The 13,699-nt window shown below is 41.0% G+C and overlaps 1 protein-coding gene across 3 annotated transcripts in view; it reads left to right on the top strand.

Moving 5' to 3' along the window:
- OSBPL3 (oxysterol binding protein like 3) overlaps positions 1–13,699 on the top strand; it is a 199,532-nt gene that overhangs the window by 60,516 nt on the left and 125,317 nt on the right. For 2 of the 3 annotated variants that reach the window (XM_061414324.1, XM_061414326.1), the window contains exon 2: positions 5,863–5,913. The exons of the other annotated variant lie outside the window; for it this stretch is intronic. The gene's annotated coding sequence lies outside the window, so the exon portion shown is untranslated. The remainder of the gene's footprint in view (positions 1–5,862; positions 5,914–13,699) is intronic. 3 annotated transcript variants of the gene reach the window in all.

The following is a 13,699-nucleotide window of genomic DNA, read 5'->3' on the forward strand; positions in this document are numbered from 1 at the left end:
CAGGGAATTGAGATCCCACAAGCCGCATGGCAAAAATGAAATAAAATGCCCGTGGGTGATTCTGATTTGCAGCCAGATCATCTATTATTTGTAGGTAATGAGTGACCACTGAAAAAATTTGAATAGGGGCATTTGAACCTGTCTTGTTCAAACCACAGACTGGAGAGCTTCTTATGAACTGGTGTCCATCTTGTAAACACTGCTTCTCTAGCTGCAAATAGGTCACTATCATTTCCCTCAATTCAGAACAGCTAGGAGTAATTGTTCTGGATATAAAGAAATAACCGGTTCTAGTTGGCACTGCATACCAAGTCCTGTTACAGGAGGGCCCCTAGTCATTGTGTCTGCCTCTTCATCACACCAGTGCAAAACGGATGGCTGGTAAGGTTTCACTCCAGAGCTATTTAAGGATCGTTTTAATGAAACAGAATAAGCTTTTTATCTAACTCCAGGGGTGCCATCCTATCTTAGAAGTGATCCATGGAAACTGAAACAGTTATTCTGTTCAATCTTTCCATTTCACAGAAATGGGCCCAATATTGGCTGTGAAGTTGGACTTGTCTACCCTGCAAGCTCTCTGAACTCTTACCATGGTAAAGTGTAAAGGAGGAAGCCTGCCTTAAACAGCATTTATAGAAACCCACCTCTCTCCCCACTTCTCTCCTCCTAGATATAACCCAGGATGCTGTTGGCTGCAAACAGTGATAGAGAAAGTCAGTGAAACCTTCTCATCAGAATGGGGACCCTGAATGAGAAGCTGGAGATTGCCCTTATGCCTGGGGCTGGGGGGAAAAGACATATAAAAATGATAAAATTTTATGCCTCTTTCCTTGTCCCCTTGGCATATACACATGAAAGTGAAAGTGTTAGTTGCTCAGTTGTGTCCGACTCTGTGACCCCATGGACTGTAGCCCACCAGGCTCCTCTGTCCTTGGAATTCTCCAGCTAAGGATATCAGAGTGGGTTGCCATTCTGTTCTCCAGGGGATCTTCCTGACCCAGGAATCAAACTTGGATCTCCTAGATTCTCTACTGTTTGAGTCACTATGCACAGAAAAGAGAATAGAGAAAGAGGACAACGATAGCAGTTTTAGATGGCTGATTTGTATCATTCCTAAAGAAAGAAAACAGCCAACCAACCTGAGGCAGGACACATCTGATTCCCAGGCAGATCCATGAGCAGCACAGCCATGGATCTAAATATTACAAGAGAAAAGTAATATTGTTGGACATGGAACAGCCTTCTAATATCATCAGGTTGGTGAGCACTCAGTCTTCAGGGCAACTGATCAAGCTGGAGATCACTGTCATCGATTGTCAAAATATTTCGAAGTGGAATTGACTGCCTCAGAAAGTCAAACATTACCCAGCAGAATATTCACACCAGTGAAACCCAGCCTGACACAAGGTAGGCAGGCACTGAGGAGATGTTAGGAGGTAAATGCCGGCATGACAGTATCAGCAAGAAGCTTACCTGGGTAACCTTGGTTCTCCGAATTGGAAATTCTGTGTAGAAATCCACACTGGATAGCACAGTTAACAGGCAAGTTACAACTCAAGAAAAACAAGTACAAAGTGTAAGAGGTAGACTCTTGCTACTCCCTCTATTTTAAGTGATTAAATATATCATCTTAAATATGTTCTCATTATAAAAATGTTGAAATTACAAAAAATTAGTAAGAAAGAGAGGTGAAAAACCCCGTTTGATTGGCCATCCAAAGGTAGCCCCTATTAATTCTTTGAGCATTTCCTGTGATTTTCATTTTTAATATGCATTTTACTTAGTTTTGTGTACTTTTACATTTCGTATTTTTCTTTTTAAAAAATTATTTATATTTTTCTTGGTTACGCTGGATCTTGTTGTTGTGCCTGCTTTTCTGTAGTTGTGGCAAGCGGGGGCTACTATTCATTACGGTGCGTGGGCTTCTCATGGTGGCGGCTTCTCTCGTTGTGGAGCACAGGCTCCAGGCACACGAGCTTCAGTAGTTGGGGCACATGGGCTTAGTTGCTCTATGACGTGTGGGATCTTCCTCAACCAGGGATCGAACCCATATCACCTGCATTGGCAGGCAGATTCTTATCCACTGTACCACCAGGGAATTCCTAGTATATTTCTTTAAACATGAATAATTCTTCACAAATATCTTTAGAAGCAATACTCTTCATTGTATAAAATAATATATTCCAATCTAATTTGCTTAACTTTTCCTCTACTGTTTGGCGTTAAGGTTGTATCCACTTTTTACCTATTACAAATGTTGAGTCAAAGGGTAAAACTATTTTATAGCATTTTTATAACAACTATTAAATAGGTTTCTCATATACTTTTATTTATTTATACTGCTATCAGCAATATGTGTCATAATTTGCCAATCCTTCCTCTCACTGGGTATTGATATTAAAATTACTTTTCTACTTTCTGGAATATAGTATCTGAAACTGATCAGGTAGGGGGGATTTTATTGGACTGATGCGGGGGTTGCTCACAACCCCTGGGCTGGAAGCTGGAAGCACGGGTGGAGCTTGGCAGGGCCTCAGACACGGCCCGGATCCATCCATCCTCCCATTCTTTTTTCTGGTCCTAAAACTGTCATTCAGCCCTACCCATCTCCCATTTCTGTACTGACCCTAAGGTAAGCAAACTTTGAATTCAGAATTAATCCTGTGGTTTTCTGTAAGGAGGATGATCCATCACTTTCACCCAAGAAGCTCTGGGTCACTGAGAGTGTGGGGAGTTGGATGGAGAAACAGAAATGCTTGACCTGAAATTCTGAAGCAGGACTGGGGAATGAGGCACACACAGCAGGGCTGACAGCAAGGCTGTGAATCAGAACCAGGTGGTCAGGCTGGAATGAGGTCAGAGGAGGAGGGGGGCTGAGCCAGCAGCTCAGTGTACATCTGAGGGGGCCTGGAGAGAGACAAGGGGATGGCTGGAGGGACTGGGAGGGTGTCCTGAGTTACTGCATACTCCCAATCTCATTTGGGGTTTACTGTAATGATGAATCATACAATGCGTTCTGTTTCTTTGGTTGTTTAATGAGTGATATGTGTTTGTGAAACCACATCCCAAAGGCACCAAGATATCCACTGAAAAGTTAATTTCCCTCCCACCCCAGTTACTCAGCCACAAAATTCCTTGGGTGAGGAAACTGAGGCACAAACAGGAAGATTGCTCAAGATCACTATCATAGTGTATGTGAGTTATTCTGAGGTATTTTTTAAAATAAATTACATTCCCAGTACTAATGGTATTAAAGGAACAGAGATCCCACATATGTCTTTGAGGTGCTCACTATGTACAGCCTCTGTCATGGGGGTTGGAGACAAGGGTGATGAAAAACATAATTTATATTGATCACAAGAGACATTGAGAAGTTGCTGAAAATCATGACTTTTCATGTGTCTACCCTATAAAATATATTTAAAAAAAAAATCCATCTATTTGACCTTCTTGGTCGCTCAGACACTAAAGAATCTGCCTGCAGTGCAGGAGACCCAGGTTTGATCCCTGGGTTGGGAAGATCCCCTGAACAAGGGAATGACTATCCACTCCAGTATTCTTTCCTGAAGAATTCCACAGACAGAGGAGCCTGGTGGGCTACAGTCCATGGGGTTGCAAAGAGTCGGACATGACCGAGCAACTCACACACACATGTGAATGCTGTATTTCAACAAAAAAGCCTTTTAAATTCTGTAATGAGAACTCTTATTTGCCTTCACTTCTGGATAAGCAGACATTTACTGAAACTGACATTTCTGGAGAGCAGCAAAAATCCACAGGCCCTCACAAGCCATAGAGATCCCCTGTGAAGTATTCATATGTTTGTATGGGATTGGGGTGGGCCTCTCACTGTGGCCCAGGGCCTGTTTGTTCACCAGTTTAGGATATCTGGGGAAGGACAGGACCAGAGAGTATACACCTATTTCTCCATGCTGCAGCTGGGGTGCTACCACTATTGAGCTACATTTTGGAATTGAACTTGGAAGATGTTTTCCCCCTCTAAAAACTATCAACTCTATATAACTCTATATAACCCTATCAACTCTCTGCTTCACATGCATTGCATTGGTCTCCCTGGTCTCACCTGGGTATGTGACCACACACTAATAGATTTCTATGAGAAAATGTATTTAGAGTTTCAAACAGCTGATTTATAACTACCTTTGGGGGATATCACCTCTCAAAAGTTGGAATTATCTATGCTTGTTCTGTTTATCTTGCTCTTTTGACTGTAGACAATGAATTTTAGGCTTTTCATTTCCTTGGGTGGTTCTTTTGGCTTGTGATGGGTTGGTCTGTGTGAATATGTGAGTACATGTGCGTGTCTGTTTTAACCTACATGGTGGTATTTCTGAGAATTAGAGACGTCATAACTTTAAAAAAAAATGTGGGCCTGAGTCATTGCTAAATGTAAGGCAGGCATACAGATCAAAGGTCAACCTCCTGCTTTGGAGCTTGAAGATCGTTTTAACATCATATCCAGATTTGGCTTTTTAGTTATTCTGTAAGGGTTTTAATTAGACCCCTGATTGCTTGTAAACAGGCCTTCAGTGACCTAAGCCAGTACTGCCTACCATGATAGAAGAAAGCCTTTGAGATCTTGGAAGACCTATGTTTCATTTCTGGATATGATTGTCAAAAACCTCTCAAATGATCTATTTGTGAGTTCGTGGATGACTAATGTGGTTGCCAGGATTGACAAGTCTTGACCTAATTTATATTGGTCAAGTTGATTTAAAATAAACTTCAACATATTTCCACATGTTGAAGTTGATTTTAACCTGTGACTTTTGCTATTCATTCTTTCCATGAGATCACTAGAGTATATGGGGCTTCCCTGGTGGCTCAGTAGTAAAGAATCCACCTGCAATGCAGGAGATGCGGGTTTGACCCCTGGGTGAGGAAGATTCCCTGGAGAATGAAATGACAACCCACTCCTGTATTCTTGCCTGGGAAATCCCATGGACAGAGGACCTTGAAGGGGTACAGTCCCTGGGGTCGCTAAAGAGTCAGACATGATTGAGGGCTAAACAACAACTAGAACATATGGATTCAGAAGGCTTTATAGAGACTGATCTGAAGTTATGGACTTACATCTTGATATTTTGTTCATTTGTTTTCCGAGTATGGTATTTGAAATTACTCATAGTGAAGTTCTCAAAACTTTCTTATTGGAGTTTATTCATCTTTTAGCGCACAGCATAGTTCTTTCTTTTTTGAATCTTAGGACTAGATTCCAGTGTTACATATAAGATTCAGCAAAAGTAGATTGACCTCAGTGCCAGTGGTTTTTGAGGGAGAAGATGGATAACTGCATATCTGATTCTGTTTGATTCAAAGATTATTTTTAGGAGGGTAAGATTGTTTTTATTGATATATTATTCAGTGCCACAAAATTCACCCTTTTAGACTATATAAGTTTATCATACTAAGTGAAGTAAGCCAGACAAAGACAAATATCATATGATGCCACTTAAATGTGGAATCTATATATGACAGAGATGTATTTTTAGTATACTCACAAAATTGTGCAACCATCACAACCCATCTTATTCTAGAGTATTTCCATTACCCCCAAAAGAAATCCCAAGCCCTGGCAACTAGTCTACTTAACTGTCTTCATAAATTTGCTTATTCTGGGCATTTCATGTAAATGGAGTCGTATAATATGTAGCCTTTTTTTATCTGACTTCCTTCACTTAGCATAACGTTGTCAAGGTTCACCCACATTGTAGCATGACTCAGTGTTTCTTTCCTTTTTGTAGCTGAATAATATTTCATGCTCTGGTATCTTAGTCTAAGCTGCTATGACTGATAACCATTGACTGGATGGCTTAAACAACAAACATTAATTTCTTACAGTTCTAGAGGCTGGAAAGTCCGAGGACCTGGTACCTGCAGACCTGCTGTCTGGTGAGAGATCACGTCTTTGTTTTAGATGGCTATCTTCTTGTTGTGTCCTCTTATGGCTGAGCGTGGAGACAGGAAACAAGCCTCAGGCCACCAATCCCACTGGTGGGGCTCCACCCTCATGACTTAATTACGTCCCCATGGCCTCATCTGCAGATCCCATCACACTGGGGATTAGGCGTCAATATATGAGTTTGGGACTATACAGTCTATCAATTCATACATAGCATATAGATATTTTACTTTTTATTTATCCATTTATCAGTTGATAAACATTTGTGTTTTTCTAATTTTTAATTATTATGAATTATGCTGCTATGAATATTCTTGTGCAAGTTTTCTGTGTGGATATACATCTTCAGGTTTCTTGAGTATATACCTAAGACTGATACTGCTGCCTTATATGGTATCTAAGTTTTGAGGAACTGGCAGACTGTTTTTCAAAGTATACATTGCCACCAAAGAGTCTGAGTTCCAGTTTCTCGATATCCTTTCTAACTCTTGTAATTGTCTGCCTTTTTGTTTGCTTCTTCTTTATTATTATTATTATGACCATCCTAGGGAGTATGAGGGGCTTCCTAGGTGGCCCTAGTGGTAAAGAATTTGGCTGCCAATGCAGAAGATATAAGAGACTTGGGTTCAATCCCTGGGCCAGGAAGATCCCCTGGAGGAGGGCACAGCAACTCACTCCAGTATTCTTGCCTAGAGAATCCCATGGACAGAGGAGCCTGGTAGGCTACAATCCATGGGATTGCAAACAGCTGGACACGACTGAAGTGACCTAGAATGAGCACGAGGGAGTATGAAGAGATTTTTTTTTTTTTGGTAGTTTTAATTTGCATTTCTTTCAGGGTTAATGATGTTAAGCATCTTTTGCTTATTGACCATTTGTATTTCTTCCTTGGAGAAATATCTTTTCAAATTCTTTGCCCACTTAAAATATTCAGTTATTTTTTCATTGAGTAGTAAGAATTATTTCTATATTCTAAATAATAGGCTCATATCAACTATATGATTGCAAGTGTTTTCTCCTATTCTTGGGCTGTCTTTTTATTTTATTTATTTTATCCTTTGAAGTATAAAAGTTTACCTTTTAAAGTCCAACTTACTTTTTTTTTCTTTTTTGCTTTTGCTTTAGACGTCATATGTAAGAGACCATGATCTAACCCAAGGTCAGGAAAATTTACCCCTGTGTTTCCTTTCAAAAGTTTTATAGTCTTAACTCTTACATTTAAGACTTTGGTTCATTTTGAGTGAATTTTTGTATGTGGTATGAAGCAAGGGTCCAACTTCCTCCTTTTGCATGTGAATATCTCCTTTCCCCAGTACCATTTGTTGAAAAGACTATTTTTTCCCTATTGAATTGTCTTGGTACCTTTGTCAAAATGAATTGACCATAAATGTGAGAGTTTAAGTTCTGCATTCTCAATTCTATTCCATTTATCTATATGTTTACTTAACACTTGTTATAGAAATGCTAAGTATGGATCCCGTTTCTTGTGTACTTGGGTAGATTTAGTGCACATTGCTTGGAGATACATGTTAAGGCAGTCCTGCACAACAGTTGCATGAGTATTTAATTTCTGAGATAGTTTCCCCAAGATTTTTTTGAGCACTTTGTCCAGTTAACTGAGAATGTCACTCCCTGGAGTGGTACTTCTCTCTTCCAAATGATGTTGGACATCCTATTCAGATGTTTTCTCTTGAGGGTAATTTCAGACTGAAATGGGAAGGATGGAGCCTAAGTAGTAGACTGTGGAAAGCAAGGAGGAAGGGGTGTGGGGAAGCTGGGTTTGGGGAGAGAGATGTGATAATGAGAGACCCAGGGAGGGCTTTTAGGGAAGATGGGGTCAAATAGGGAAGCATGAGCCCAGTCTCTGAACGTTGCTTGTGGTTTTATGTGATGGTCATGGTTGCTCATGTTTCTCTAGGCCTGTCCAATCTAGACATGAAACTAAGCAAAAGGTATCCAAGTGTTAGTGTTGGCTGCTACAAGCCTGATTCATAAGCCAGAAATGGTTCCTGTGCCCATTAGGCTGTTATCTCCTTGACAGATATACCAGCCTTTAAAGGTAAGAGTTCATTCACCATTTCACAGGATGATTGAGCTTTAAAGTTGGTCGTTAGCTGAAGGAATGTTGAAGGATTACCTCAAAAAGGAGATTCTGAGGTCAGAAAGATTTGGAATGGGTTGTGGGACATAGTTAACAGATTTGCTTTTGTTGTTGTTTGCTTAAGTGCAGAATCTCTCAGAAACCCTTAATGTGCCAATATGTCTTCAAGAGGGAATATAGGAGCAGTGTTTACCAAGGTGACTGGTCTGTGGGAACTCATTTTATCCCCCGACAGACAGCCCTATGAAAGTGTTATTTGGCAGAGCACATTTTGAATAATTATGATCCAGGATATCACCTTTATTTTTCAGTCGTGAAATTTGATTTCTTAGTCTTTTTGAGCTGTTTCTAGGATGGGTCATGTCTACTGGTATATTACATAGAAACTATGTCGTCTCACTTATCAAAAAAGTGAGAGCTTAAATTAGAAGTTAAAATCAAACTCCTGAAAATTGCATGTATGTACAGTTAACTTATAAAATACCCTACCTTCCAGGATCTGATTTTTTTTTTAACATGTTACTTGTTTGTGTGCCCAGTCACTCAGCCATGTTGACTCTTTGTGACCCCGTGGATTATAGCCCGCCAGGCTCCTCTGTCAATGGGATTTTCCAGGAAAGAATACTGGAGTGGGTTGCCATTTCCTTGGACTTCCCTGGTGGCTCAGACGGTAAAGCGTCTGTCTACAATGCGGGATACCCGGGTTTGATCCCTGGGTCAAGAAGATCCACTGGAGAAGGAAATGGCAATCCACTCCAGTACTATTGCCTGGAAAATCCCATGGACAGAGGAGCCTAGTATGCTACAGTCCACGGGGTCGCAAAGAGTTGGACATGACTGAGCGACTTCACTTACTTACTTACTTGTTTAGGTTGGTCTATGTGGTACCTAATAATCCATGATCTGTTGAATGGGTAAAATTTGATTTCTGCAGCTTTTGCTCTGATCCAGTTTTTAAAAGATAGAGGACAGGAAGAGGCAGGGGAACAGGGACCCACACCAAGCAAGACCGCTGACTTCTGCCATGGAATAAACAAAAACATGAACAGCTACCCAGTTCTGAGTTGTCAGATAAGCTTGTCATACCTGGAATGCATTTTTAGAGTTGTGTGGTGGAACGGACTGTATGCAATTACGTATACAGATGTAGCTATGCCGTATTCTAATGGTTCTTCCATCTTCCTTCCCTCAACCCAAACACCCACCTTCTTTCTTCTTCCAGGTCATCTAAATGTGTGTGCGTATGTGTGCTCAGTCATGTCTGACTCTTTGCGACCCATGGACTGTAGCCCACTGGGCTCCTCTGTCCTTGGAATTCTCCAGGCAAGAATACTGGAGCAGGTTGCCATTTCTTACTGCAGGGGATCTTCCCAACCCAGGGATCAAACCTGCTTTGTGTCTCCTGCATTGGCAGGTGGATTCTTCACCACTAGCACCACCTGGGAAGCCAGGTCATCTAATAGGGTTTGTTTATTTGACTTTCCTTTAAAGAGAAGGAGGGTTTCTCTTAACCAGAGGAAGGGTGATAGGAGAAAGGGGCGGAGAGTGTGAGAATGAGAGTAATAGAAAGACAGGAAGAGAGAAGTGGGAGGGACACATAAATAGATACCTAGTATTGGAAGAAGTCTTTGTGGTATAGATAAGTTCACTTCCAGTAAATCCAAATTGTGTGTGTTGGTGTGCCATCCCTGTTGTGTAACAACAGCATAGATGGAATTCCCAGTGTCAATAGTTTCCATTCACACCTCTAGTTAAAAGACCCAAGCCCTGCGATTTTTACTTATCTACATTTTCCCACATTCTTGGGAGGCCTGCACTTTTCCTGATGACTATGGGAGGTATGACATAGGACAGTTCTCTCATGTTGAAGCATGTTTCTCCAAAAACTGAGGCACAACCAGAGAATGAAGAGGGCTAGTGAGCATATTGAGTCAGAATCTGAGGTTGGGGGTTGTTGGGGATATAAGAGAAGCACAGGTCAGGTGACCATTTTAGGAAAATGAACCATTCAGTTTAGTTCAGTCTCTCAGTTGTGTCCAACTTTTTGTGACCCTATGGACTGCAGCACGCCAGGCTTCCTGTCCATCACCAGCTCCCGGAGGTTACTCAAACTCATGTCCATCAAGTCGGTGATGCCATCCAGACATCTCATTCTCTGTCATCCCCTTCTCCCGCCTTCAATCTTTCCCAGCATCAGGGTCTTTTCAAATGAATCAGTTCTTCACATCAGGTGGCCAAAGTATTGGAGTTTCAGCTTCAGCATCAGTCCTTCTAATGAATATTCAGGACTGATTTCCTTAGGATGGACTGGTTGGATCTCCTTGCAGTCCGAGGGACTCTTAAGAGTCTTCTCCAACACCACAGTTCAAAAGCATCAATTCTTTGGCACTCAGCCTTCTTCACAGTCCAACTCTCACATCCATACATGACTACTGGAAAAGCCATAGCTTTGACTAGAAGGACTTTTGTTGGCAAACAATGTCTCTGCTTTTTAATATGCTGTCTAGGTTGGTCATAACTTTTCTTCCAAGGAGCAAGTGTCTTTTAATTTCATGGCTACAGTCACCATCTGCAGTGATTTTGGAGCCCCCCAAAATAAAATCTGTCACTATATCCATTATTCCCCCTTCTATTTGCCATTAAATGATGGGATCAGATGCCATGATCTTCGTTTTCTGAATGTTGAGCTTTAAGCCAACTTTTTCACTCTCCTCTTTCACTTTCAAGAGGTTCTTTAGTTCTTCACTTTCTGCCATAGGGGTAGTGTCATCTGCATATCTGAGGTTATTGATATTTTTCCCAGCAACCTTGATTCCAGCTTGTGCTTCATCCAGCCTGGCATTTCACATGATGTACGCTGCATATAAGTTAAATAAGCAGGGTGACAATATACAGCCTTGACGTACTCCTTTCCCTATTTGGAACCAGTCTGTTCCATGTCCAGTTCTAACTGTTGGTTCTTGACCTGCATACATATTTCTCAGGATGCAGGTCAGGTGGTCTGGTATCAAATCAGTAAAGTAATTGCTGTTTTATATTTACTTCAGTTACATGTGTTTCTTATTTTTAAAAAGCAAGCAAAACAAAACAAAACAAAAAAAGTTCAAAGGAAAAGTTAAAATATTTCCCCAAAATCTCAACCAGAAACTAACCAGTGTTAGCATTAATTTCAGGCTTGGCTGGTGTGTAAAGTGAGAGAGATGATGGAGGGAGGGATAAACGATGGGGAGAAATAATTGTATAAGACTGAGCTCAGGTTAAACATGGTTTTAAAAGTAAATAGAATATTTTATTTTACTTCAATTTAACAAAAGGCAAACAAATAACCAGGCTGCTGAAGAGTAATTTTTTATCCCAAGAGGATTAATTCCCTTAGTCAGAAGAGAGATATCTGTCTGGGAGTGAGAATGGGTTGGGTGAGCTAAGACAATGTATATAGAAAACAGCCCAATTCTTTGGCCCAGCAGTTCTCCCCTGATGTCAAATGTTGGTCATTTGTTTTATTTTCATTTTGTTAGAATTTATTTTTTGTAACGTATGCTTCCCTCGTGGCTCAGTGGTAAAAAAAAAATCTGCCTGCAAATGCAGGAGCTGTGGGTTTGATCCCTGCTCCAGGAAGATCCCCTGGAGAAGGAAATGGCAACTCATTCCAGTATTCTTGCCTGGAGAACCCCATGGACAAGAGAAGTCTGGTGGGCTATGTCCATGATGTCATAAAAGAGTGGGATATGACTTAGCGACTAAACAACAACAAATACTTTTAACCCTTAGTAGCTCTACCTCCCCTGTGTATTCCCCCACTTATTTAATCCGATCAATATACGAGTAACCATTGCTCTTTTTTTCCCATGGTTTTATCATTCTTGATAATTTGTTTGGTGCGGTTCATCATCGTTAAGTTTATTTTGGAAAAGGCTTTTTGAAGCCCTATTTCCTAAGTTGTTTTATCTTTGGGAATTGTTCCATGTTGCCTTTATTTTTGAAAGACAACTTTTCTATTGTTAAATTGTCTCCTACAGAGGCTACACTCATTGTCTGGAGAATCCCATGGACAGAGAGTCTTGGCGGGACTACAGTCCATAGGCTTGCAAAGAGTCAGACACGACTGAAGCGACTTAGCACACAGGAGTGATTTATGAGAATGCCTGTTTTAATGGGGGACTTTTAAGACTGTTTGCCTGAAATGGTAGAATTATATTGGGCAATAAGTTTGAGTTGGTAATTGAATATTGAATTATGGGAACTTTTCAATGTTGGGAAATTAGCTGTTTTCTTAGTGAATTTCTCATTTCCTCGCTAAAGAAACAGTTTTCCCCCAGGCCAAAACGTTACTACTGGGCAGCTCTGTGGAGCTGTTTCTAGGACTTTGCAAAATTGTATGGAATCCTCTTAAAAGTAAAAGGCTTCTCCCCTCCCTCCTCACTCTGTGAAAAGGTACTTTGCTGGCCTGCGATGGAGGTTTTTTTTTCCATCTGAAGACAGTAGACAATGGTAAATATCAGATGCCAAACAAACTGACATCTGATAATTGTTTGAACTGATAATTCTTTTTTCTTCTGTTTTGAAACATGATCTTTTGCCTCATGTCACAGACTCTTGTCTTTAAACTGAACTGCCATTATAAGCCCTTCCTAAGAGACACATGAACTTCACACATCTTTTTGTAACGCTCCTAATGGTTTTCCATGGAAGCTGTGTGAGTTGAAGGAACTAATCTCTGCACTGAGACAGTTTGAAGTACCTGGAAGTTGCAGCTGGGCTTATTACTTAAAAATCCCTGCTGACCTCATGTAGAAAACGAATAGCCTCTTTCATTCTATAATTCATTGTCTCCAACAGTGGAAGGAGTGGGGAAGAAAATTTCCCAGATGACTTAATACATTTAAGTGTTGGACACCTGGCCTGTGATGACTCAGCTGTCTACCAGCCACTGATTTTTTTCAGAGCTGGTTGGAGGGAGAACGCACCTGGAAGGTTTCGGGAGGCCGGAATATCCCAGGGTATTCTCACTTTGTGCTAATGGAAAGGAGGGAGAAAATAAGAGGGTTAGAATGGTGTGGTCTAAAGCTGCATTGGTCTAACATGGCAGCTACCAGCCAACGTGGCTATGGAAATTTAAATTGTTTAGTTTATTAAGATTTAAAATTGAGTTTCTTAGTTGCACTTAATTCAGTGCCCACATTGGACTAGAGGCTGTGATGTCAGACAGCACCCCAAGTTCTGTTGGCTGGCTGGTTCAGATGCTGAGCTTCTATTTCACAATCATTCAGTGTTCATTACAGCCTTAATGACTGCTCTCCTGTCTTTTCTCCCTCCCTCCCTCTGCTTTCAGTCATTCTTCTGCTCCAACTCAGGTGATGAAACTCGGTTCTTCTTACTGCCTTGCTGGCATCCTCTGGTTTCTGGGCACCAGATAGCGTCCGAGGAATCCTGTGTATGATTGAGACTAGATCTTTGCACTGCGGAATCAACCAGACTCTGGCCAAGACTGGTCAAGACTCCTGGACTCTGGTCCAAGACTTTGTCAGTGTTCTTTCTAAAGGATCTATGGTGCTGGAGATTTTGACTCTTTAACAATAAAACTGCTCTTTAGAAATATTTAAATACTTAGGACTTTTACTTTAATTCCCTCTTCCCCTCCTGAATGGATGTTCTTGATGTACAGTCCTGGGTTC

This window comes from Bos javanicus, chromosome 4 (genome assembly GCF_032452875.1).
Source record: "Bos javanicus breed banteng chromosome 4, ARS-OSU_banteng_1.0, whole genome shotgun sequence".
Classification (NCBI taxonomy): domain Eukaryota; kingdom Metazoa; phylum Chordata; class Mammalia; order Artiodactyla; family Bovidae; genus Bos; species Bos javanicus.